General features: G+C 33.9%; 1 long non-coding RNA gene across 1 annotated transcript in view; it reads right to left on the bottom strand.

Moving 5' to 3' along the window:
* LOC133186672 (uncharacterized) overlaps positions 1–6,444 on the bottom strand; it is a 156,406-nt gene extending 149,962 nt beyond the window's left edge. Inside the window, exon 1 of the long non-coding RNA XR_009721085.1 lies at positions 6,317–6,444. This is a non-coding gene — a long non-coding RNA (uncharacterized LOC133186672). The remainder of the gene's footprint in view (positions 1–6,316) is intronic.
* Positions 6,445–20,143: the final 13,699 nt, after the last annotated feature.

A 20,143-nucleotide genomic window follows, 5' to 3' on the forward strand; every position in this document is an offset into this window, starting at 1 on the left:
TCGACATACCTGAAGGTTTTAGAAATTGATCTTCCTAGGATTTCAACTCGCATGGTAATGAATGAACAATAGAAGGAATAATTTACATACATATTAATTAGAAACAAGATGTGTTTGTGAAACACTGATGCCCCCGTATGGCAGCTTATGGCGAAGGTCAAAGTTTCTCAAATGCAAGTCAAAATCCGGGCCAAAAGATAAAAAATGTTAAATTTGAAAGCCCTAGCTGCAACTGTTCAAAAGTTATGGTGAAGTTTAAAGTTTTTTAAAAGTAAGTAAAACATCAAGGTCAAGGTCAAAGTTGTTGGTATCCAAAGGAAGGTCTTGTCACAAGGATTACATATGTAAAGTATGAAAGCCCTAGCACCAACCATTCAGAATTATGGCCAAGGTTAAAGTTTTTCGAAAATAGGTCAAACTCCTATGTCAAGGTCAAAGGGTCAAAGTGGTTGGTATCAAAAGGAAGGTCTTGTCACAAGGATTACAGATGTGAAGAATGAAAGCCCTAGCACCAACTATTCAAAAATTATGGCCAAGATTAAAGTTTTTCAAAAGTAGATCAAACTCCTAGGTCAAGGGCAAAGGGTCAAAGTGGTTGATATCCAGAGGAAGGTCTTGTCACAAGGAATACATATGTGAAGTTTGAAACCCCAAGCACCAACTGTTCAAAAGTTATGGCCAAGGTTAAAGTTTTTCAAAAGTAGGTCAAACTCCAAGGTCAAGGTCAAAAGATCAAAGTTGTTGGTATCCAAAGGAAGGCCTTGTCACAAAAAATACACATATGAAGTTTGAAACCCCAAGCACCAACTGTTCAGAAGTTATGGCCAAGGTTAAAGTCTCATAAAATTTTGCAAAAGTGGGACAAACTCCAAGGTCAAGGTCAAAAGGTCAAATATGATGGTACCCAAAGAAAGGTCTTGTCACAAGGAATACACATGTGAAATATGAAAGTCATAGCTCCAACCAATCAAAAGTTATGGGCAAGGTTAAAGTTGACAACAGACAGACAGACATACAGATAAACAGACAAACAGACAGACAGGACAAAAACAATATACCCCCGGGATCTTTCGATCCGGGGGCATAAAAATAACTCACAAGAAGTACATACACCTGCTTCATGGGGCATTTACAGGGACTGGACACTAGGTATAATGAGATCAACATACCATGCAAAGTCTTAAATTTTGATTATTTTCAAAATCAAATGGAGGCAACTACTGCAGCTGGTAAAATTGTTATGAAGCTAAAAGATGCACTGTGTTTAAAACTGTAATGAATTAATAAAAAATTGCAAGGAAATCATATAGACTGTATCGATTACAGTAAGTAGAAAATGGTAAATTTTAAATTCCTATAAATTAGCATTGTACTGGGATGAACATATGACACAGAAAATGTAACACATTAAAAATAGAGGCACTTTTTGCAGCTTTGCTTTAATTGTTCCATTCCTTTCATAAGTTGATCCAACACATTTAAAAGGAAATAGAATTGCTCTTTGAAAGCCGTTTAAAATTTCATCTTTTACTTTGCATTGAAGCTAGATTGTCTTGAGGAAGGGAGCAATAATTATTTATTATTGTAAGAAATGCAAAAAGGTGATATCATCAATTCAAATTGGTGATATTACCAATTCAAAACAAATAGGTGATATCACCAATTCAACTCAAATAGGTGATATCACCAATTCCGATATGTGATATCACCTATTCATTTACAATAGGTGATATCACCAACTAGAAAACGTGATATCACCTATTCGAATAAGTGATGTAACATATTCGATTAGGTGATATCAATAAATGGCAATAAATACCAATCCGGCGCCTCATACAACAGACATACACAATGATCCATACATAATGATCATGTAACGACAATTTTGTACCTGTGCAATTTCGTTCACTCGTTCGTGGTGAGAAAAAGTTTGCCCAATCGTTTCCAAGGCGATGGAAACAGTTCTAAATACGTAAATGTAAATGCATTTTTTTGAAGTTTCACAAAGATAGTAAAAGCCAATTGTGAGAGTATTTGCTGACAATTCCATGACAACGGTGGTGAGTTACTTAAAAATCAAAATATTCAATGAACATCTAGAGTTGCTCATTGTCATTTCTGTAACGTTTCATTACGTTTATCCAAGTCATGTCCGAGAAAATGTTCGGACCAAATAATAAGTCTAGCGATAACAATATATCGTCCTGACTTACCCTCTGAACGACATGATAACAGCTTGAAATTAACCAGTAGCCACTCTGACGTATCTATTGTGTAATTTTAATTTTGAGTTTAGAACACAATAGGTCTATAAAAAGAAACACATGTAATGTACAGTTGTTCAACAAATTTTAATTGCGTGTTCGTCAAGTGTTAATCAGAAAATCAGAATTACCCAATGAGACCTAAACCTTGGCATCAGTCATCTCTTTTGAAATTTGTATCACTCTGTTGTGATCAGGGTCATTTTTCAACGGGGGTAAATTTCTTATTGGTTGCACTTGTAGAAAACTGACCCCTAGGGTTCTTTTTCTACAAAAAAGAAATACATTTTTCTACGGCAAGGGGCCATTTTTCGATGACCCCCTGATCATTATTCTACGGAGGTTATTATTTGTCTTTACTCCGGAAACTGTGTTTCTGCCCCGTTCTCAATTTGTTTTGTTTGTACTATTTATGAAATTGACCATTGTTTCATTTTTTGTTACTTATGAGGACTATTTTAGAAATGACTCTAATTCTTGGCCAAATTATTCGAATATAATCTGGTTTGGGTCAGTTTACGCTTTATAACGGCGAAGTGGATTATAAAATAGCGTTAACTGACCCAAACCAGGTTATACTCGAATAGTTTGGCCAAGAATTAGAGTTATTCCTTATAATACAACCTAGCAACGGAAATTAGGGGATCTAGAAACTGATAGATATAGGCCTAGCAGCCATGTTGTTGTTAACATGTGGTTAGATCGAGTTACTGTTTGAAGTTAAAGGTACAGTTATTAAATGTGGCATTTTCCATGAATCCAAAGGATTGGAAATGAAAGGATTGCATGGATACAGATGATTCAGCTGGTTGTCAAGGGGGTGTGTCCCCATACAAAACCAGGTTATACAGATTTAACCTGTGTTCCTTTTTGGATATTAACCAATCAGAGGTTAGAATGCAAACAGAATTAAATTATTAACGTTTAAACAACTAAAGCAACAATGCGTTAATTATTTTGGTCTTTTAATAAACAAGAAGTTAATTGCATTTTGTTTTTAAAACCAATGATTTCTCATTAAAAACTTTCCCCCATGACGTAAAATCCCTTAAAAATAATTTACATGTAATTGTTTAATTATGAAAAAAATATAAAAGTATATCGGTGAGGTCATGCGTCTACATGTACCTGCCTGCTTTTTACCATGGGTTTGGAACCGCGTGAATTATAAACCAAAAAAGCTTTCAAAATACAGATATCATTCATGTAATAATATATACTAGTGTACACACATGTATATGAAACAAGTCTGTCTGTCTGAAAGAGGAAGTGTTGTGTCCACGTTAGGCTGCCGTCTATTCTTGATGTGTAATTTACATGTGTATTTTACATGTGTAATTTACATGTGTACATATAATACGATTTAGGAGAATGATCACTGTTCGTTATCTTCCTGTTGTTCATCAATTATATAAACGATTTTTTAACAAACCAAAAGCAATAATAAGGAAGTTGTCTGGAGCCTCTTGTGGGCTTATATAAGTCTTAATCAATGGACATTTTCATAAAAGGGAATTAAAGCGTTTCCTCTAGATTCGTGGAGTAAAGACTTGATCCTTATGGTTTGAACCCTACTGCGGGACGTGGAGACCCGTCCTTCGGATGAGACCGTATAAACCAAGGTCCCGGTTTGCAATAGGTGCTTGCACGAAAAAGATTCCTCACTTCTCAGAGGTCGTAAGTGCTGAGTACAGGTCTAAATTTGTAGCCATGGGCGGATACAGGATTTGTGATTAGGGGGGGCGTGGATAACTTCGTTCAGGCAGGGGGTCAGGGGGCCGCCTTAAGGCCCCCAGTGGGTCCAGGGCGAAGCCCTGGTGGGGGCCCAGTGGGCGAAGCCCCCGGAAGCTCCTGGGTTTTCGTGTATTTTAAGAGTAAAACCAGTCACAATAATAGTGGTATTGGTTAGTTTATATGTACCACAGTTTGTCATTATCAATACTAATCATATCATACTTTGAATAGAGGGGGGCCCAGGGGGCGAAGCCCCCAGAAGCTCCTGGGTTTTCGTGTATTTTAAGAGTAAAACCAGTCACAATAATAGTGGTATTGGTTAGTTTATATGTACCACAGTTTGCATTATTAATACTAATCATATCATACTTTGAATAGAGGGGGGCCCAGGGGGCGAAGCCCCCGGAAGCTCCTGGGTTTTCGTGTATTTTAAGAGTAAAACCAGGCACAAAAATAGTGGTATTGGTTAGTTATATACTTAAGTATGGCATTATTAATATTAGTCATATCATAGTTTGAAAATTTTAGGGGGGGCGTGCGCCCCCCACGCCCCCCCTTAAGTCCGCCAGTGGTAGCCCTCCACCGGCGAGTAATGTGTATGAGTGAAGAATTCTCAAGGGGACGTTAAATAAAAAAAAACATAAAAAGAAAATTGTCGGTCAAGACATAAAATCCAATTTATTATCATTTAATTGTTATTACTAAAACAAGAGTATAACATTTTGGGGTTAGGTCTTCCGTCTACATGTACCTGTCTGCCCTTTAACATTTTAACATGGGATTGGACATGCTTTGAAAAATAGCATATACTAGTATATTATATAAAACAAGTCCCTTTGTTCTTGAGTAGGTTTTCAATATACCGGAAAGGACGGTACATTGAAAACCATCTTAAGAAAGTATAAATGTCTACTAAATACAGATATCTGTTGTATATTAACATTGTATTGTTTATATACTTTATGAGATTGGTAACTGTTTGTTATCCTATTATTATTTTACAATTACATAAACTGTTCATTTTTTTAACCAACATAAGCATCAATAAGCTTATGTCCGGCTTTCCTCCCACTAATTAGGAAGTACTGTTGGTTCATATCAGTTCTAAACCGATGGACATTTTCATAAAAAAGAATTGCCGGCCATGACGTAAAATTGCTGAAAATAATTTATATATAACTTATTCACTATATAACAAAAGTATAGCATATAAGGACTTCGTTACCCGTCTACATGTATTTGTCTGTTATTTACAATGGGAATGTGCTCAAGTGTGGCAGCTGTGGCTCCTCTCAAAAAGAAAATCAGGGATATTTAGAACATTGTTTGTACTGAACAGTGATTTTGTCGGAAATGTGCTTCGTCTGGCACAGCAAAGAATTGCTGCCACTAGCCCTAACCTTGCTAATGTTAAAGGTGTGAGAAACTGACTCAGTTAAACTCTTCTGATGACAATAATTACCTGAGGAAGTCTAATATGGTTTTGTTAGTTCATTTTCTTTAGATACAATCAATGTCAGAAGACTAGGTGCAAAAGGGAATGGGAGAAAAGGTTAGAAAAGAAGAGGAGGTAGACGTGATAAGAAGAGAAAAAGAAGGGGTAAAAGGAGATATCCGATGTGTTTGAGGAGGGAGAATGGGGGTGGGTGAAACAGGAATGCCTACAAAATATAACTTTTGGTTTCAAGACAGATCTTCAACACGCAAAAGTTTGGAAAAACGTGTCTCCGGTTTCTTAGGGAAGTTTACCACAGATTCTGACACATCTGTCTTATATTTAGATATTTTACTAGAAAAAGACGTTAATGGTAACCTGACAAGAAAGCTTTATGATAAACTTGATGACTTAAGCTTTTCAATCATCAACTTCCCTTACTTATGTAGCAATATACCCTTATCACCTGTATATGGGGTTTATGTCTCTCAGTTGATTCGATACGCAAGAGCATGATCTACGTATGAACAATTTCTAAAGCGAGGAAAGCTATTGACAAACAAGTTGATGAAACAAGGATATCAACAGTCTCGTTTGAAGTCATCTTTTGGCAAGTTTTACGGTCGATACAATGACCTTGTCAGCACATACAACCTATCATTGAGTCAAATGCTGACTGACGTTTTTCATACTAATTGTTAGGCCATTATTTAAACACTAAACTGAGTACGGATTTTTCCAGGTTTTTTCCGGTCATGACAAGGAGCACACGGCGGTCGGACCGATCAGCAGAGGATGCTCACTCCTCCATGGCACCTGATCCAACATCTAAATTTTGAGGTCCGTGTTTGCTCTGCTTCAAATTTGTATCGTTTAATTGGACTTTCGAGATTGAATACATAGAGGATATTCAATGTTTTGTAGATGAATATGGAATTTATTTCACGAGTGGGACAGGATTTTTTGATATTTTCACGAGTGCGAAGCACGAGTGAAAATATCAAAAAATCCTGTCTCACGAGTGAAATAAATTCTATATTCATCTACAAAACATTGAATTTTCTGTTTATTACATTTTCTTTGATTTTCCCTTTGCCTCTGTCTTTTCTTAACCCAGTGTCACACTCGGCACACCTCGGCCGATTCGTACCTCATCAAACCTCGGCTGTATCATATAAACCTCCATTGAACTGGAGCTACTTTATACGCAATATGGCTGCGCCCTACATTTACACGTGCACAGTGTGCTGAATTTGATCCGTTAACAAACATGTGATTATGTAAAGATACTAAGTGTATTTTTCTTGGTAAGTGTTATTCTTAGTGTAACCTATATGCTTTTGAAAATTTTCATCGTATATCAGATGCATGTTTATTATCGTTTTCAAAGCGTTACGTTTTCCCTAAGCGGTAAACAGGCAGCCTTATCACAAATGTTAAGCGGAGACGCATATCAAGTTTCCTCGTACAGCCGAGGTTTGATGAAGGTGACGGAATCAGCCGAGGTTTGCCGAATGCCCAGTGTCATAGATAGGCTTGACGTCATAGTTGAGCGGTTGAGACGTCATAGCTTAGCAGTTGTGAGATTGAAAACATTACATAGCATGGATTTTGGAAACATATTTGGGAAGAAAATTGCAGTTTTAGCTCTATCAAGATGTTTAGTTACTATCTCTATCTTATGACAGGTCAGAAATTATTTTTTACTTACTTTGATATCCTTTCACACTGTGAGAGAATATCATTTTGGTATCCTTTCACACTGTGAGAGAATATCACTTTTATTCAATGAATAAATCACAGTATTTCACTGTTGAAAATGTAATAATGTTCGTTATCTTCAGATTTCATTTCAAGCTACTTAATGACTGAATCAAACCTGCAAAGGTATGACAACCAGGAACATGCTGTGGATGCTGCATCCATTTTTCTATCACCAGATGGGTGGCAAGGTTAAAGTGTTAAGGGCAGTTCCATTTCCAAGTAACTGTAAGCTTTACCTGGACCAAGCCTACATTGATGATGCATACTAACAACCTTTCTCTTGAGTAGTTCCGCTCCGAATTCACACTTAGCATTACCTGGACCAAATCTGCATGAATGAGACGAAATCCATACATACTAACAATATTGCTTTGGATGGTACGACTGATCTTTGTTTTACAGATGCTTATTAGTAAAAGGTCCTAAATGATCATTTATCTGAACGGGGTACATTTCATTCAACACCCAGTTGATTGAGTATTTCCCTTATTATTTTCCCAAAACGAAGTTTGGGAACATAATGTTTTTACCTTCATTTTTCAGAATTTCTTCTCCGGTACCTTTTTGTCCCCAAGTGTTCTCGGAAACTACTCATCCGATTGAGATGAAACAGGCATGTTGTGTAGATGTGCGGAACGAAGGTCAGTTCGCGGCAATTGCATGCACGTGCGTGCGTGTGCGAGGAGTGAAATGACTGATATAACTGAAACAGCTTTAACCTTCCTATTTTTTTATGATATGCTTTGAACCTTATTATATAAACATGTATTAGTTGTGTAGACAAGATGAGGTGGTTGAATGAGCTAGAAAGCACGCGCATGAAAGTGTGCTTCGCTCTGACTGGCTGACACAAATAATCTCAACAACCTTCTTTTTTCACGAAATACTTTGAAATTTAAAACATAGTTATACATAGGGAGGTTCTACAATATGATATATATGAGATATCGTGAAAATGCGCGCATGCATGTGTGCTGCAGTTTGATTGGCTTAAAATTTAAATGGCTGTAACTTTCTTAGTTTTCAACAAAACAGGATAATATTTAGAATATAGATAAGTGTAATGGGTTCCTACATTGTGCTACGGGATTCTGATTGGCTAATACTTATATGGCTGTATCTCTCATAGTTTTCAATCAAAATGTTTGAGATTTCTCATATAGGTACTTATTGTGAGTTTCATTACGTGGAAGACATGTGAAATACCCAGAAAACATGACCATGCGCGTGCTCTGAAATCTGATTGGCTAATACTCAAAGGACCATACCGGCGTTGTTTTTCTATTAAATATTTCTGAAATAAAGTGAAGATTTATTACACAAAAGAATTGCCTAATTTAATGAAGCTTGTAGAGAATGGGGCCCATAAGGAAGTGGGGGAGTGTTTCAGGACATCTGTAACGGTTCCCGTTACAATTAGCACTAGTTTACAGATGTCGATATCTTTGATTTCTTTTTTAGAATGTCTCATGTGTGATATTAAGAAAAAATTCTGTTTAATTTGATTTACACCACTCACCGAATAACAAGAAAATTTACATTTGTTTCTCCGTGTTTCAAATCAATAATTTCTTTAATCTTTAGTCAAAAAACATGGACCACTAGTACTTGTTGTAAAGTATTTAGCAAATATAAGCTGCTTTATAAAAATTCTACTTGACATTTCTTAACATAGTATCCTTTTAGCCATGTGAACTTTTCACTAATAAATTTGATCGGATCTTCAGTTCTTAAAATGACAAATTGTCAATTACTACGCACCTCCAACGGTTTCTGCTTTATTAATAAAGCAGGCTGACAACATAATTTCCAGGGTTTTGGTTCTTGCAGACAATATGTGAAATTCTCAAATCTGCTATCTGGTTTATGAATCCCAATTGTTTCATACCAATTGTTTTTATACAGAACTTGATTACGGAATGTTCCGTCTACTTGACCAATACATAGGGTTCACGGTGGGTGTGACTGGTTAACAGGGGATGCTTACTCCTCCTAGGCACCTGATCCACCTCTGGAATTTCCCTGAGTCCGTGTTTTATGCCCTCTTCACGGAATCGTATTGTTTATAGATTTTTTTTTAGATCGGTCGCTGTTTGTTATACCAACCTTTTCCATAATGATGCTGATAATGCTGATACCCATATATTTCTATTAAGGTTTCAAAGAGATGTGTTAATAATTAAAAGAAATCGCACATATTGTTCAATTAATTATCCACAGATGAGATTATAGAAATAAAAAGAATAGCAATTTTAAGCTTCACATGGGAAGTACAGAAATGCCTGACCATTTACAATACCGGTATGTAGTTGACATATAAATCTTTTAAAAAGCTTGTCTTTTTGGATGTTGCAGAAAACATCAAAATTGGCATCAGCGTTACTCAAGCCGGGGAAGGGGGTGGGGGAGACATGGGGCGTGTCCCAAAACCAAAATAATACACAATTTTCAAAACGGGTTGGTCAGGTTTTGAATGTTAAAAGTATAAGATCATTTTAAGTTGACTGTTTGAAAAGTATATAAAATAACATGACTAACATTCTAATGCAAACAATCCTCCATTTGTAATCAGTGGGTCGTATTTTGCCTGATGTGTTTTATATCATTTGTTAGGTCTTTGTTTTTATGGTCTTTGTTTTTGTACTGAACTTGAAAATTAGAAAATTATGTCTTCCTGATCAATATATACACGTAGAGCTCACGGCGGATGTGACCAGTTGACAGGGGATGCTTAGTTCTCCTAGGCATCGGATCCCACCTCTGGTATTTTCTGGGGTCTGTGTTTTATGCCCTGTTCACATATTTGTATTGTTTGTAAGTTTTATTTAGATCGATCGCTGTTCATTATCGTCACCTTTTTTCACACAGCAACAAAATCATGCACTGAAAAATAAACAGAAACCGAATAGGTGTACCACGCAGTCGTGTTTTGTATCAAATCTATAATAAAACTGAAAACGGTCAAATTGTCTCTACCAATATACACATAAATAAGCATGATAATATAAGTTTTTGTTTGGTTGATATGTTTAATTGTTGTTATTGATATGTGAATAAATTATAGTTTATACATAGTATAATAAAGACAGACAGTTATGTAATCTTAATTTTACATGGATATGTTGCATTGGACAAGTAAAAAAAACAATATACAGTATACTAATATTAAATTGAAATTAACAGATATAAACAAATGTGTGTTATTTCAAACAGACATAAACAATTCAAATTATTTCAAACACTCTGAAGACGTTATGAAACTTGGATGACGACAAATTTACTTAAGGTGTTGGATTAAGTTTACAATTAATTAAATGATTTCTTGTGATCAAAAGGATTTTCACCTATTTGAATGGGAATGGCAAATATGTAAACTAAACACGACATATTGAATAAGTGATGATTATAAGCTGAAAACATATATTGAGGAACGTCTAATATGTAAAACGTAAAGATAACGAACAGTGATCGATCTCAAAAAATTCATAAACAATACAAATATGTGAAGAGGGCATAAAACACGGACCCTTTGGAAATTTCAGAGGTGGGATCAGGTGTCTTGGAGGAGTAAGCATCCCCTGTTGACCGGTCACACCCGCCGTTAGCCCTATGCACAGATCAGGTAGACGGAACTATCCGTAGTCAATTCAGTACAGAAACAAAGACCTAACAATTGGTATGAAACAAGTCAGTCAAAAACCGACCCATTGATAGGTTATATTTGCTAACAAGGTCATTATAACGACCATAAAATTTACGAAATGCTGCCTGTAACATCAATTTATCAGTGAGTAGCCTGTCTCACTTTAAAAATCGATTGTACTCAGAGCAAGCTCTTGAGTAGCGAATAAGTTGGAAGACATAAACATCATATCCTAGTGATAGAGGAATACTACTACATAAATAAGGAAAGTTGAAGATGGAAAAGCTAAAGGAATCTCGTTTGTCATACAATTTAGTCATTAATTGGTCGGTAAAGCATCTAAATATGAAACAAATGAGGCAGATTTTGTGGTATCTTTTATTTCAAGTTCACTGGGATATTTGGAGTCGACATACAAATGAAAATAACTATTTTAATTGATAAAACGTCGTCGATATATCTGAATGTCGAATTGAAGGCCACAACTAGTGTTTTACTCTTCTCGTGTAGAAGTTTTTTAATAAATTATGCTTCATAAGAATATAAAAACAGGTCAGCTACTTAGGAAACACAATCAGTTTCCATCGGAATTACAACAGTTTGCTGGAAAACTTGGTCTCCAAAGACTACATAAATGTTGTCAATGAGGAACTCCTGCATCCTTTTTATATCAACTTCAGAGTACTTGTGTGCACAATCAGAGTGGTTTTTAACAAAGTAATTTTGCTGATGACCAATCACAAGATGTGAACATTTCCAAATTCCGTATTTATTTAAGAAGCAGTTGTCTATGATATTAAAAAAGTCTACATTTTAATTAATAATGAGGAAATGTTGTATAAAGTGTAGAAAAGTCGAAGTTTTGATGTAATAGACATTTGAAAATTTTGGTGATTTTAGAGTTTCTTAAAGTTCTTTCAAGTTTTTGGGGATTTACACCACTTCTAGAAAAAGCTGTAGCACAGTACGTCCGACGTTTCACCTTTTCAGCAGTTAATATTGTTGTAAGGAGTAAAGATAAGGACTTGATAGAGCATTTGCTGGACCCAGCAATGTATGTTTGTTTGTAAGGATTCATATGAAGTTTAGGAACTCAGTCATGAGGGTAGATCGAACTAACCTTGGTTGACTGGTATATTAAAAGTATTAAACACGGAAATATAATTTTGACGAATTTCTTCTTCGGAACGTGAACTGTAAATATATGTCAGTCATTCTACGATAAATGGACCAATTCAGAGTAAAAAACATGAAAAAAAATAATTGTTTCAAATAGCAAAATGAACATCATAATTCTCTAAAGGACATATCAGTGAACTTGAAAACAAAGAATTGTCCACAAATCTGGTATCGTTAACTTTTTACAACAATTTCAAGATACCATTGATTTTAATGTAATGTTACGGAAGTTAATACTTGATCAAGCCTTATTATTTTTTAAATAAAGCTGACTTTGACCAATTTTTTCGTTTCTGATGTTCAGTAAGGAACGCTAAAGTATGATTCATGAAGTCTCGCATGAATCCGAATTTAAATTAAAATTTCGGGAAAAATATCGTTACGGCAGTTAATCGTTACGGAAGTTAATTCCCAGCAATAAATGTTAAAATTCTCTTCAATAGTTAAAATCAAAGTTTGTTTTAGGATATTAAACAAAAGTATAAAGCATGAAATATATGGAGATAACGAACAGTATTCAAGCTCAAAAGTCCATTAAACAATACAAAATAGGAGCAGAGCAAACACGGACCTCCATACATCAGAGGTGGGATCAGGTGCCATGGAGGAGTGAGCATCCCCTGCCGACCGGTCACACCCGCCGTGTGCTCCTTGTCATGATCGGGAAATAACGGAAAAATCCGTTGACAATTCAGTGTGTAAATAATGGCCTAACAATTAGTATGAAAAACGTCAGTCAGCATTTGACTCAATGATAAATTGTATTTGCTGACAAGGTCATTGTATCGACCATAGAACTTACGAAATGATGACTTTAAACGAGACAGCTGATATTCTTGTTTCATCAACTTATTTGTCAATAATTTACCTCGTTTTAGAAATTGTACATACGTAGAGTATGCTCTTGCGTATCGAATCAACTGAGAGATATATACCCTGTATGCAGGTGATGAAGGTATATTGCTGCATAAGTAAGGGAAGTTGACGATTGAAAAGTTAAAGTCATCACGTTTATCATAAAGTTTGGTTGTTAGATTACCATTAACGTCTTTTTCAAGTAAAATATCCAAATATGAAACAGATGTGTCAGACTCTGTGGTATCTTTTATCTCAAGTTCACCAGGACATAGAATGGAAATAGCCATTGTTAATTGACAATACGTCGTCGATATATCTAAATGTCGAGTTGAACGCCACAGCAAGTGTTTTCTTCTTTTCATGTACAAGATTTTGGACAAATTCTGCTTCATATGAATACAAAAAAGGTCTGCTAATAACGGGGCGCAATTGGTACCCATGAAAATTCCAATAGATTGTTGGAAGACCTGGTCTCCAAAAACCACATAGATATTGTCAATCAGAAACTCAAGCATCTTTTTAATGTCAACTTCAGAGTACTTGTGTGTACAATCAGAATGTTTTTTAACAAAATAATTTTGCAAATGACCAATGACAAGGTAAGTATATTTACGAGTTCCATTTTTATTGAAAAAGCAGCTGTCAATGATATCAAAAAGCCTGGACTTTAATTTATCGTGGGGAATGGTTGTGTATAAAGTTGAAAAGTCGTAAGTTTTTAAGCTGTTGATTTTGGTAAAATCTTGTGATTTCAAAGTTTCCAAAAGTTCCTTGGAATTTTTAAGTATCCACATCTGATTTACACCACTTCTCGAATATATTGTTGCACAGTACTCTTGAAGTTTCTCCTTCACCACTGTTAATATCTTAGTGAGGAGTAAAGATAGAGGCTTGGTTGAACATTTACTGGAACCCGCTATGTATCTTTGTTTGTAAGGATTTTTATGAAGTTTCGGAATCCAATATAAATATGGTAATTCGAATTCATTTTGGTTGTTTGGAATATTAAAAATATTCAAAACTGACATATGATTTTGAAGAATTTCTTCCTTAGAAAGGGAACTATGAGTATAAGTTGGATTACCACTTGTAGAATTAAATCCAAGTTCCTCTAAAATACATTTAATATAATGAGTCTTACAAACAAAGACAATGTTGTTACCTGCTTTGTCAGCAGGGACCAGTACGTACTGATCATGTAATCTATCTAATTCTTTTTTCACTTCTGGGTTATTGAATACAGAAGGATAGATGGTTTTTATATTGCCTCTCAATCTTTTAATGCGCGATTTTAACAAACATCTGATACATTTTATCCATTCTGACAAAGTGTCAAGGTCTTCTTTTTCATGTCTGGCCCATCGTCTGGAGTAGTCCTCTACAGAATCCATAATATTTATGAAATTCTTACGCTAGTTGAAGGATCTGGGTTCCCTAAATTTAGGACCTTTTAAAATTAGTGATCTAAGGTCCTCATTATTAACTATATTTACGTCACCAGTAATAACGTGTCCAGCAGGACTATAGTTATAGGGCGAAGAAGAACATGAACACGATGGAGGATTATACTTCAGATATTCGATATCCAGGCCCTGTAAAGTTTTCTTGTAATTAAAAAGTTTGGAAGCAATAGTCGATGTATATTTGTAGGAAATACAAGGTGTAGTCTTTAACTTGAAATATGGTGGAATACAAGACTGGACCCTTTTGTGATTAAGAATATTACTAATATTAACTGCGTCAATTCCTTTGTTGGTATATTGAAGTTTAAGGAAAAAACGGATTCTTTTAGCTGCATTTTCTTCAGTAAAACGCGGGGGTTTAAAAAGCCTATGATTGGCAATATCCATAACTACAGATCCGAGTCTGTATTTTGGTGTCGAAGAATCAAAAAATGGACTTTCCTTGACCTTTTCAAGAAGACTATTTAAAAGATTCAAAGGGACAGAGTTAAGTTTGGTGCGAATATGATGTAGACCTAACTGTTGATTTACGTAAGGTAGTAATGAATCAAAAGAGACATCGTGTATTAAAGGTTTATTGTAAGACCGATGCCCATGACTACGCTTACGTCTCTGTGTATGGTTAAAAAGTCCCATCACATTTACATTGTTACACTGTGGACTGGAAAGATTTCCGACACTATCGACATTGTCATTACATCCATAGGGAAAGGCTGTCCCTAGCTTTCTTATCCAAAATTCTTCTCGTTGTCTACGGAAAGGTGTACTCAGTGATGGACTGTTTGTGTGGTGGTGAATCTTTTCCAGAATTCTAACTAATTCATTTCGTTCCCAAAATAATAATAATAAAAAAATACCTTTAATGCAAAAACTTTCCTGAATTACCGCTACGGAAGTTAAATTTTTAAGAGATACAACTGTTTTTCTCTAATTCATTATGTTATTTCGAAAGTGTAATCGTCTAAAATAGCTGACTCGCAACTAGAATCGATGATATAAGGTTCTGTGGTCACTTTCAGATAAGTTTCAGTTCTTTTTGAATTCGCATTCTATGCGTGAAATTTAAAATGAAATCGTTACGGAAGTTAATCGATTTTTAGCGACATGCTTATGAATTCGCATGAAAGGAGATCTATGCATTTCTTTTTGAGAAGTGGTTTGATTTCTTTTTATATAGGATAAAAGATATTTTTTAACATTCATTGCAATCTATTCGGAACGATTATACAGCTGAAAATTTCCATCTTGAAATTTATAAATAAATGAAGCGACATTAAGATTTGCAGTGGAATACGTTTTTCAACATTACATTATGTTCATATCAAAACTTTAACAGCATATATATCGGTGAATATTTACAAAACCGTGTGTGTATGTTAAGGAGGGATTCTTGTCTGGTTTCTGACTAGATGAAGTATTCAAAGTATATTTGCTTATATGTCTTATATATTTAGATGTAAGAGATTTAAGAGATCATATTTTTCTTTCCTCATCATAATTGTACAACTTTAAATAGAAATGGTAAACTGAGATTGAAATCTAGCAGGGACTATATTTTTGGCGGAACAGCGGCGTATGAAAATATCTCCTTTTCCGCTTCTCAAAATTACTATAGAACAATGAATTTAGTTAAAATTTTTAGACAATCAAAGACGAAAAGAAAATTTCAAATGTAAGTAAAATTAATAATAATGGACTGAAGTTTTAAAATATATCAAATAAATATGATTTTCCAAACAAACTACAATTTTGTTAACTTTTAAAAGCTTCCGATCTAATTACAGATTTAAGCCAAAAATCAGTAAAAAGTGTTGTTTTTTTTCTCTTAGCAAACGGTCAAATCTTTTTGTTTTTGTATCAATTTGTATATTTATATGACTACTTTACCATATGTAAAATTAAGAAAATTTAAATATACGAAGCATATAAAAATAACTACTACATCGTAAAAATCTAAGAAAAATAGAGGAAATTCGGATTAGCCAATATCTATTTTAGTTAAATTATCTATGTCAATTTGTGGTATCATCTGATATACCCTGTATGGTAATATCTTTTTATGCAAGAAGAAAAAGATTTCATTTTTTGAAATAGAAGTTGGCATCGCATGATTGCAACGGTATTTTTTTATTCTTAAGGTCAAGGAAAAAGATAATGACCTTGACCTGACCTTGCTTTTAAAAGAAAACGGTCAAATTTAATCTAATTGATACCATTACTTAATGATAATGTCTTCTTGAATCTAGGAAAATTTCATTAATTTTTAAATACAAGAAATATGAGAAGAATCCCTCCTTAAGTCTTAGAGTTGAAATCGACCTTTAAATTTATAGTTAAGATATTACAACGGTACATTTGTAAGCGACATAAAACATTCTTAATTGGTCATGTTTTTGTAGATTTCTAGACGTAGAATTAAAACCAAGTTCTTCCAATCTACATTTATAATAATGAGCCGAATATCTGAAGTGTTGATTAGTTTGAGGCTTATAATTAATTAAAAATATTACTCCGATGTCAAACCCTCCTATAGTTAGCCACCTTGGTTACTTGACATGGCACTCTATTGGTAACTAAGTTTTTTAATTTACCAACATTTTCATTAAGTAAAGTTGATCGAGTTTCTGCTTTATATCAACATAAATAAACATTATTTTTCTTTTGTTTTATTTTGTGTACTATATTTTTTAGATTTGCATGTATACTACGCATGCGTGAAAGTTCAAATCTAAACAATTTATTCATTTTACACTTCGACACCATGGATGACGTACATTTTGAAACACAAAAATCGCTTTAAACAATTACCTCCTTAGATATTCTCAATGATAACGTCAATGAAAAAAAGTAAAATGCAAATTTAAGATTAAGGTATATCGTGAGTTCAGGGGTTTTGCAAATCTGCAGGCTTTGAATGATTCTACTCCAATTATTCCCTAAGAGCTACAACAGCCACTCGGTTTTACAAAACAGGAACGAACAAATACATGTAACATATCAAAGAAAAAATGGCGACAAATCACAACCAAAAATTACAGCCATGCATATGAAGAACAATCAAATTTTCTTTGCGGAATATTTCACTCATTAAATTCCATCAAAGGACTTGTGCATAGAAACACTCGTCTCCAAGTCTCCAAGTTTCTGTGAATACTTTTGATTCAAGTGTATCAAACAATGTAAAGTTAATAAAAATGTAAAGTGAATTAATGAAATTAAATATTGTATTTTATATTTAATATTGGCACCTTTACGTAACAAAAAATATACGTTACAGTTGCTATGGGTTTTTTTTTCAATTCATTAATTCATTTTATAAAATTATGGTTCAATTTTATAAGTCTATAAGAATTACTTGATATGCTAAACTTTATATTTTTCTCTTGTGTTCTCAAACTTTACCAGAAATGATTTCAAAGGTTTTTATATACTATGTATTCTTCTCATAAAGTATTATTTTATGCATAAGAGCTTTGATAACTCTTATGCGAGTGAGTTTTGCCTCTGTCTTTTTTTTTTTACAGAACTTTGTATCTGTAATAAAAGCAAACATAAATATTCATAGACTCACATACTTAGCGATTTACCATTACAATTTGTCTATTAAAACAATACAAATCGGAAGCAGAGCAAATATTGACCTCCAAAAACATCAGAGATGGGATCAGTTGCCGTGGAGGAGTGAGCATCCCCTGCCGACCGTTCACAACCGCCGTGTGCTCCTTGTCATGTTCGGGGGAAACAAAGGAAATGCGTAGACATTGCAGTTAGTAAATAATGGCCTAACAATTAGTATGAAAAATGTTAGTCAGCATTTGACTTAATGATAGGTATTATTTGCTGACAAATGCATTGAATCGACAATAAAACTTGCGAAATGATGACTTCAAACGAGACTGTTGATATTCCTGTTTCATCAACTTGTTTATCAATAGCTTGCCTCGTTTTAGAAATTATTCATACAAAAAGCATACTCTTGCGTATAGAATCAACTGATAGAGAAAAATCCCATTTGCAGGTGATGAGGGTATATTGCTACATAAGTAAGGGAAGTTGACGATTAAAAAATTGAAGTAATCACGTTTATCATAAATCTTTGTTGCTAGGTTACCATTATTGTCTTTTTCTAGTAAAATATCCAAATATGAAACAGATGTGTCAGATTCTGTGGTATCTTTTATTTCAAGCCCACTGGGATATATCGAGTCGACATATGAATGGAAGTAACTTTTGTTAATCGATAATACGTCGTCTATATATCTAAATATCAAATTGAAGGCCACAGCAAGTGTCTTCTTCTTCTCATGTAGAAGTTTTTGAATAAATTCTGCTTCATTTAAATACAAAAATGGGTCTGCTAATAACGGGGCGCAATTGGTACCCATGGGAATTCCAACAGATTGTTGAACTTCAGAGTATTTGTGTGTACAATCAGAATGTTTTTTAGCAAAATAATGTTGCAAATGACCAATGACAAGGTAAGTATATTTACGAGTTCCATTTTTATTGAAAAAGCAGGTGTCTATGATGTCAGAAAGCCTGGATTTCAATTTTTCGTGAGGAATGGTTGCATAAAGTGTTGAAAAGTCGTACGTTTTGAATGGATTTTTTAACATACTAAATTATCGTGCTATTTTATAAAGCAAGAAACAGAATTTACAATATAAAGGTTCTTCCACAAGAGGCATAAATAATTAATTCTGTTTATTTTAAAAAAATTTAATACAATATCCTTTAGAAGCTAAAATATTATGCGATTTTAACAATTAAGAAACAAAATTTCAAGTATTAAAGTTTCTTCCAGAAAACGCATAAATAATTAATTCTGTCTCGTCTTTCATAACCAGATATTTCCATGAAAACTAATGCTTTATACATCTACACTGCGATAGATGGATATAAAAATAATAATAAAAAAAACTATTTTAGAGCTGAAAAAATAAGAAAACTTTTTCTTGTTTATTTTAAGAGGATTTTGACCGATATCCTCGATTTTTTTTTTTTTTAGATTGACTGTCTGTTTATTCATTTAACAACTTATCAAATTGAATAAGCTTGTGAAAATATTCATAACAGATTTAGAGATTTAACAGAAAGAAAAAATAAGATTATTCTATTCCCGTTAATTAATTTCTGAAACGAATATTATTTTTCATCATTTGAATAATTTTCTTTTTCTAGATCAATTTTCATGAAACAAATTAGAAATTCGAAAATCATTTTGAATTTAATGAGTCCACAGTTGAATTGTCATATCTAATGTTTATAAAATTATATTTAGACATAAATATTATGTAAATAATCACAATTTAACATTCTAGTAAACAATTTAAAGACGATTGAACATGTAACCATTACCAGTTCTACTTATCTGAATTTTATATTCAATAAGAAAACACATTTAAAAATGTGAATAATGTTGTTTAAAAAAAATTTTAAGGAATAACTACTGATAAACTAATGAAAAGCCAATGAAGGGTAGTTGAATTACGACTGAAAAGTCACTGAAAGACGACGGAAATTTCACTGAAAGGCGACGGAAAGGTCACTGAAAGAGGACTGAAATGTGTCCGCTGAATGGTGACTGAAAGGTACCTGAATTATGGCTGAAAGGTCACTGAAATGTACCTGCCATTCAGTGACTGAATGGCCACTGAAAAGTCACTGAAAGCCGCCTTTCAGTTTTAACTGAAAGGTCTTGTTTCTTCCTGAGTGCGCTCCTGAAATCTAATATGTATTTTATTTAACATTGTTTTAAAATCATAACACAAATTAACCCATTCTTAGTTTGTAAATCAGTTCG

This window comes from Saccostrea echinata, unplaced genomic scaffold (assembly GCF_033153115.1).
Source record: "Saccostrea echinata isolate AGI-Se365-2 ecotype Australia unplaced genomic scaffold, CSIRO_AGI_Sech_v1 ptg000014l, whole genome shotgun sequence".
Classification (NCBI taxonomy): Eukaryota; Metazoa; Mollusca; class Bivalvia; order Ostreida; family Ostreidae; genus Saccostrea; species Saccostrea echinata.